The sequence below is a fragment of the Henckelia pumila genome, chromosome 3 (genome assembly GCF_033568475.1).
Source record: "Henckelia pumila isolate YLH828 chromosome 3, ASM3356847v2, whole genome shotgun sequence".
NCBI lineage: Eukaryota > Viridiplantae > Streptophyta > Magnoliopsida > Lamiales > Gesneriaceae > Henckelia > Henckelia pumila.
The window spans coordinates 162926198-162934727 of NC_133122.1; positions in this window are offsets into that span (position 1 = coordinate 162926198).

Genomic DNA, 8530 nt, shown 5'->3' on the forward strand with positions numbered 1-8530 from the left:
TATAACACGTGCTAAATTTTGCAGTTGTTCTTGAATCTGTCTCATCATTAGCTCCATTTTCGTTTGTCGTCGTGCCTCCCTCTCCGCTTTCTGCGCTTCCATTTCAGTTTGTCTTGTTGCTTCTCGCTCTGCTTCACGTGCCTCCATGGCGATGTGCTTCTCGCACCTCTAGTTCTGCTTGTCGTATTGCTTCCCTCACTTCCAATTCTTTTATTTTTTCATCCATTTCTTTGAACTTCTCGGTAACATCTGAATCATAGTCATAACCATGGTAATGCCAACGCTTAAATTTCTCAGGAAAGACTTTGCTAGGCAATGTCCCAGCTTCCAAACATCGAACCCGGCCAGAATGCTCAGGCCCAAATACATAGCTGTATCAAAATAATGTGATTTTCAGTAGGAAACAAAGACAGATCAGACAATAGCTAAAGTGATTTAAAAAAAAAACAACAACAACAACATAAAAGGCCAATGCAGTCTGTGAAGCACACTAGTTTGTCACGGACAATATAATCTATGCATTGGTAAATCAGATACAAATGCACAGACAAATTCCTACTTTTTCATCAGGGGTCTCAACTCTAAAATACACTTCAAAAAATAAATGAATCTCAAGTAACCTGTTTCGTCTCCAACATGAATTAGTGATTAAAATTGCCAAAGCATATGTTTCAGACAATGACCTGTAACAACTTCCAAAATTTAAAAGGAAATGACTTATGTTTAGAAACATCAAACTATAGCAATAATAGACAAAAGCAAGTTGTCACGGACTTAGCCCTTCTAAGATCACGTGCGACCTTTTCTCCTTGACTACGCCCCTCGCGAGTACTAGCAAAGCAGCCTTTGTTGAGCAAGTGTGTAAGGCCCGGGATTAATTAATAATAATCCGAATTTATTTAATTTTAATCCGAGTATATTTAATTTGAGAATATTTAGAGTTTCGATTTAAATTCTAATATTCTTAAATTATTTAGGATTGAAATTGAATTAAAATAAGGGTCAAGGACCAAATTACAAATAGTGAAGATTTGAGGGACTAAAGTACAATTATACTTGAAAGTTATCAGATTTGTATTGCAAGACTCAGCATGTCAACGTGTTATTGTCTAAGGAATTCAGAAAGTAGGAACAGAGAGCCGTTCTTCTTCATTTTCCTTTGAAACATTGAGATTCAATTTGCCGTAACTTTTGAACCGGTTGTCCGATTTCGATTCCGTAAAGTGTTCTGGAATCCTTACGATGAGGGCTTCGATCTTGTGTAAGTTTTATGTTGTGTTATTTGGATTTCAAAATCAGTATGGAGCAGATATCATATTTTGAGTTATCGATTATGTTCTTGAATTTGTATTGCTTCTATTTTCGAAATCGGATCAACGTTGGATGATTGAATGGATTGGTTATGACTTCTAGCATGTTTATCGATGAGTTTAGCTGCTGATATGATGTTATGTTGCTGAGTTTTATAAGATATATGCTGATATATGAATTTGAGTTACAAGTTTTGAAGTCGGGATTACGTCGGTTACCGATTTTGAATCGCTACGTCGTTTAATCGAGTTTTGGAACTGTTTTGATAGCCGATATTTGAGTTTAAGTTGTTGTTGAGATGTTTTGAATGTTATAGTATTTTTCTTATTCAGTTTCAGTTGAGTTTGAAGGCTAAACGACACAAGACGCCGACTTGAACTAACAAAGAAGAGTTGAGGTTTGAAATGAGTTTGATTGACGATCGATTAATGGTTTTGATTCGTTTTTGAAATGATAATCTTGAATAAAGTTTGATATGAGTATTTTGGTTGTTATATTTCAGATTGAAGAGTTCAGAACCGAGATAAACGAAGGTATAATGACGACATCACGAAGTAGGGACTTTGAAACTCAAGAACGACTAATCTTGAGTTGGCCCGCAAAAACCACATACTTGTTTATGTTTTTGATTTGATTGTGATGTTGTTGATCCATCTCAGGTAGTGGATCTTTATATTCGAGTTGATATGATGCTATATTGAATTGATTCTATGCCAAGGTTGTTGTTAACCTTATTTGCGAATCGGTTACGAACTCGTTAGATGGATATCCATGTCAAGATCAGTTATGAATCTTGATGGCTTTGAAGTTATGTGAATCAATTCGTATGTAAAGCGTTTACGTACTCTATTTGTTGAGTCGAGTTTAAATAGAGTCAAGATGATTTATTTAACGTTTTTTATATGTTGGTTATACTGAGAATGTTTTCTCACCGGAGTTTATCCGGCTGTTGTCTTGTTTTGTATGTGTGCATGACAACAGATGGGGCAGGAGCTGGTCATCGACGTCATTGACAGCTGGGAGAGAGTCTAGCACGTGAGGACTCGGGTTGTAGATGATATCTTGAACTTTAGAAGCACTAAACCTTAGTTATGTTGATTTTGGAATACATGTATGACACTTGAGATAATTTGTGTCGTTTACGATCTTTAGCGACTTGTTTGATGTAAATAAATGCATGTATAGATGTTTGAGACCTTGTTTATGTATATATGCAAGTTTTGGAACTTTTAAATCATGCCTCATGTTGTTCTTGATGACAAGAGGTGATAGTGCTCGGTTTTGACAGCAAAAACTCTTCTGCAGAATTTCTGGAATTTGGAGCCGCTCGATCCGCAGAAGTTGACGGATCGAGCGAGGCCAAATTATACTTCCATCCTAGAGCTGAGCAATTGTGCTTGCTCGATCGGGTGTTTTTCTCCGATCGAGCGAGACACTGAATATTTTTAAAAAAAAAAAATTTTATTTGGCTCTTGGTTTTTTTTAATTGATGTTTAATGAATGTTAATTGTTCATTAATTGCCCTAAGATGAGATTAGCAACCCGAGGTCCCCACAACAGGTGATAACAGAGCATAAGTTTCTTGGACTGAGATTAGATGAGCGGGGTAGATCGAGTCTTCTATTCTGATTTATTTATTGCTTTCATAATTGTATGGTATTTTATTGATTACAGATATTAAATTGTCACATGATGCTGTGATAATTTGCGAAGAATATGCTATACAATGGTTTGAATTACATGCTATCTGGTTATTTGATTGAAGTACTAGCATGTATTATGAGGATGAATCGAAACTCGATCTTTTATGAAGGCAATGTGGACTGCAACAGACTTGTTGTAATTGGGATTGAACTGTATACTAATCTGTTTGATTATCAGATATGCCTCCCCAACCAGCACCGAGAGCTAGACAGATGTTGGCTACGAATCAGCCTGAACAGACAAATGCTGCACAGGTCCCAGTGACAGTGTCTGAACATGGACAGGGTAGTACTTCTACTGATGAGTTCAGTGATGCTAATCCTATGGAGAAACTTCTGAAACGATTCCAATCATTCAAACCACCGAAGTTTCAAGGAACTGAGAATGCTATAGAGTGTGAGAACTGGTTGGAAGATATTGAGAAGTTATTCGAGTCTATTGATTATACAGATGATCGTCGTGTGAGACTTGTAATTCATCAACTGCATGGTCTTGCCAAGAGTTGGTGGATAGCGACGAAGAAAGCATTGGAAAACCAAGGTACTGTTATTACCTGGTCTGTATTTCGAACTGCTTTCTATCAACGTTTTTTTCCTGTGTCTTATCGCAAGGATAAAGGAGCAGAGTTTGCAAGTCTGCAAGAGGGGCAGTTGAATATCGAAGAATATGTTGCAAAATTCACTAGCCTGTTGAAGTTTGCTCCACATATTGCTATTAGTGATGGAGCTCAAGCCGATCAATTTATCAATGGCTTGAATCCAGATGTGTTTACACTTGTGAATTCGGGAAGACCGAATACCTTTGCTGATGCTCTGAATCGAGAAAGGGTGCAGAAGTAGGGATACTGAAACAACGAGGAGCATAGTTTGTGCCACAGCCAGTGAGACAGTCCCAAGAACAGCCACAGATTCCACCGCCACCTCGATTTGAAGCTGGAGGTAGTAGTAGTGGAAAGAAAAGTTTCTTCAAGGGCAAGAGCAAACAATTCAAGAGATCTGGTGGTAGTAGCTCTTCAAGTTCAGGTAGCTCCCGACAGTCTAGAGCTGGACAGAGGTCTGATGTGTATTGCACCAAGTGTGGTGGTCGCCATACCAATGAACAATGCCGAGGTGTATTTGGAAGCTGCCACATTTGCAATAAGATGGGACACTTTGCAAGGGTGTGTCCACAACGAGGTTCTGAAGGTGCACAGGGTGTGGGATCATCGAGACTGGTAGGTCAATCTACATCTTCTGTTCACTCTTTTCAACCACAGCCTGCAGCACCGAGTAGAGGAGGAGGTCAGACAGTGAATCAACCTCCGAGGCAACAAGCACGAGTGTTTGCATTGACAAAAGAGCAAGCACAAGCAGCACCGGACGATGTGATTGCAGGTAACTGTTTTCTTTCTGGTTATCCTTCTTATGTCTTATTCGATACTGGTGTGTCGCATACCTTCATATCTGAACAATTTGTTACGTTGTATTCATTGTTTGTTGAGTCATTAGCTACTGTAGTGTCTATATCTTCACCGTTGGGAAAATGTATAGTATCAGTGAAGTCTGTTAGAAATTGTGTACTACAGTACGAAGGTAATGAAGTTGAGCTTGACTGTATCGTTCTTGGTTTATCTGATTTTGATTGCATAATCGGTATCGATATGCTAACCAAGTACAGAGCAACAGTGGACTGTTTTCAGAAGATTGTGAAGTTCAGACCTGATATGACTGATGAGTGGAAATTCTATGTTAAGGGATCACGAGCCAGAATTCCTTTGATATCTGTTCTTTCTATGACTGACTTGTTACAGAAAGGGGCGGAAGGATTCCTTATTTATGCAGTCGATATACTGAAGACTAGTCCAAAATTGACGGATATACCGGTGGTGAATGATTTTGCAGATGTATTCCCTGATGAGATTCCAGGATTGCCACCGTATAGAGAGGTAGATTTCGGTATTGAATTGATGCCAGGTACACAGCCGATATCGAAAGCACCTTACCGAATGGCACCGATTGAACTGAAAGAATTGAAGGACCAACTTGAAGATTTGTTGGCCAAAGGATATATTAGACCGAGTGTTTCCCCATGGGGTGCTCCGGTATTATTTGTTCGAAAGAAGGACGGATCGATGAGATTATGTATTGACTACCGGCAATTGAACAAAGCAACGGTAAAGAATCGCTATCCTTTACCTCGTATCGATGATTTATTTGATCAATTGCAGGGATCGTTGGTATATTCGAAGATTGATCTACGATTCGATTATCATCAGTTGAGGGTTAGAGACGAGGATATTCCTAAGACTGCATTTAGAACCAGGTATGGTCATTATGAATTCATAGTCATGCCTTTTGGTCTAACGAATGCACCGGCAGTTTTTATGGGATTGATGAATAGAGTATTTCAAAGATATTTAGATGATTTTGTGATTATCTTTATCGATGATATTTTGATATACTCTAAGAATCTGTGTGAACATGCTGATCATCTCCGAACTGTATTGAGAATATTAAGAGAAGAGAAATTGTATGCCAAGTTATCCAAATCTGAGTTTTGGTTGCAGCGAGTTGTTTTTCTTGGTCATGTAATTTCAGGAGATGACATTTCAGTGGATCCGAGTAAGGTGGAAGCTGTGATTAGTTGGCAGAGACCGACATCTGTGCCAGAAATTTGAAGTTTTATGGGCTTGGCAGGTTATTACCGTCGATTCATTCAAGATTTTTCTTCGATAGCGAAGCCTATTACACACCTTACATAGAAGAATGCACCATTTCTTTGGTCTGAAGCATGTGAAAGGAGTTTTATCGAACTTAAGAAGAGATTGACGACAGCGCCGATTTTAATAATCCCTACAGGTACTGGTGATTTTGTTGTTTATTGTGATGCTTCTCACCAGGGTTTGGGATGTATTTTAATGCAGAAAGGATATGTTGTCGCTTATACTTCTCGACAACTGAAACCACATGAAGTCAGGTATCCGATTCATGATCTTGAATTGGCTGCAATTGTCTTTGCATTGAAGATCTGGAGACATTATTTATATGGCGAGAAGTTTGAAATCTTTTCTGATCACAAAATTCTGAAGTATCTGTTCTCACAATCCGAACTGAATATGAGACAGCGACGATGGCTTGATTTGTTGAAGGATTTTGATTGTGAAATCAAATACTATCCGGGAAAATCTAATTCAGCAGCGGATGCCCTAAGTAGAAAGGTATGTGCTTTATCCTTGTCTACGATAGGTGTATCTAATTTGATTGAAGATTGTTGTAGTTCGGGGTATGTATTTGAGACAAATAGAAGGCCGATGAGAGTTTATGCAATCAGTGCTGAGCCAGAGTTATTGATTCGTATCAAAGAAGCACAAAAAGACGATCAGAATGTGCAGAAATTGATTGAAATGATTCGATCAGGACATCAGTCTGAGTACAAGGTTAGTGACGATGATATCTTGTATGTGAATGACCGAATAGTTGTTCCCAATATTGCAGATTTGAGACAGAATATTTTGAAAGAAGCACATTGCAGTCGCTGTAGTATTCACCCTGGAGGCAGAAAGATGTACAACGACTTGAAGAGTCAGTACTAGTGGAAACAAATGAAGTCTGATGTGAATGAATTTGTATCTAAATATTTGAATTGCCAACAGGTGAAACCTGAAATAAAGAAACCAGGTGGCTTATTACAGAGTTTATCGATTCCTGAATGGAAATGGGACCACATTTCCATGGACTTTGTAATGAAGTTGCCACGATCATCTCGAGGATGCGATGTTGTTTGGGTGATCATCGACAGATTGACGAAATCTGCGTGCTTTATTCCTTATCGAATGACTTATCGTCATGATCAAATGGCGGATCTCTATATTCGAGAAGTGGTAAGACTACACGGTGTGCCAAAGTCGATTGTATCTGATCGAGATCCGAGGTTTACTTCGCACTTTTGTCATAGCCTACAGGAAGCTCTAGGTACGCGTTTACATTTGAGTACTGCTTATCATCCTCAGACTGACGGTCAATCTGAATGAACTATTCAGACGCTTGAGGATATGCTTAGAGCTGTAGTACTTGATTTTGGTGTTACATGGCAAAATTCTATACCACTTGTGGAATTTTCTTATAACAACAGTTATCAGATGAGTATAAAGATGGCACCATTCGAAGCCTTATATGGAAAGAAGTGTCGATCGCCTTTATATTGGGATGATGTTTCTGAGGTACCTGAGTTAGGGCCAGATATGATCAGACAGATGACTGAGAAAGTGAAATTGATACAACAGAGAATGAGAACAGCGCAGCATAGACAGACGAGATATGCAAATGTACGACGACGGCCGTTATCTTTTGATCAGGGAGATAGAGTGTTTCTGAAGATTTCACCATTCAGGAGCACAGTTCGATTTGACAAACGAGGAAAATTATCTCCGAGGTATATTGGGCCGTATGAGATTCTTGAGAAGATAGGCAATCTTGCTTATCGACTCGCTCTTCCTATGTTTTTATCCGGAATACATGATGTTTTTCATGTATCAATGTTGAGGAAGTATATATCTGATGCGTCTCATGTGATTCGATCTGATGAAGCTGATTTGGATGACACTCTTAGCTATTTCGAGCAACCTATTCAGATTCTCGATAGGAAGACAAAACAACTCCGATCGAAGACCATTCCATTGGTGAAGATTCAATGGAGTAGACACGGAGTTGAAGAAGCAACGTGGGAAGTCGAAGAAGATATGAAGCAACGATTTCCTTATCTATTCCACTGATGTGAGTTCTTATTCAGTTTTCAGTTATTCTTTATTCTTATGAGCATGCAGTCTGCATATCTATACTGTTTATGAATTCGAGGACGAACTCATGTCTTAGTGGGGGAGAAATGTAAGGCTCGTGATTAATTAATATTAATCCGAATTTATTTAATTTTAATCCGAGTATATTTAATTTGGAATATTTAGAGTTTCGATTTAAATTCTAATATTCTTAAATTATTTAGGGTTGAAATTAAATTAAAATAAGGGTCGAGGACCAAATTTCAAATAGTGAAGATTTGAGGGACTAAAGTGAAATTATACTTGAAAGTTATCAGATTTGTATTGCAAGACTCAGCATGTCAACGTGTTATTGTCTAAGGAATGCAGAAAGTAGGAACAGAGAGCCGTTCTTCTTCATTTTCCATTGGAACATTGAGATTCAATTTGCCGTAACTTTTGAACCGGTTGTCCGATTTCGATTCCGTAAAGTGTTCTGGAATCCTTACGACGAGGGCTTCGATCTTGTGTAAGTTTTATGTTGTGTTATTTGGATTTCGAAATCAGTATGGAGCAGATATCATATTTTGAGTTATCGATTATGTTCTTGAATTTGTATTGCTTCTATTTTCGAAATCGGATCAACGTTGGATGATTGAATGGATTGGTTATGACTTCTAGCATGTTTATCGATGAGTTTAGCTGCTGATATGATGTTATGTTGCTGAGTTTTATAAGATATATGCTGATATATGAATTTGAGTTACAAGTTTTGAAGTCGGG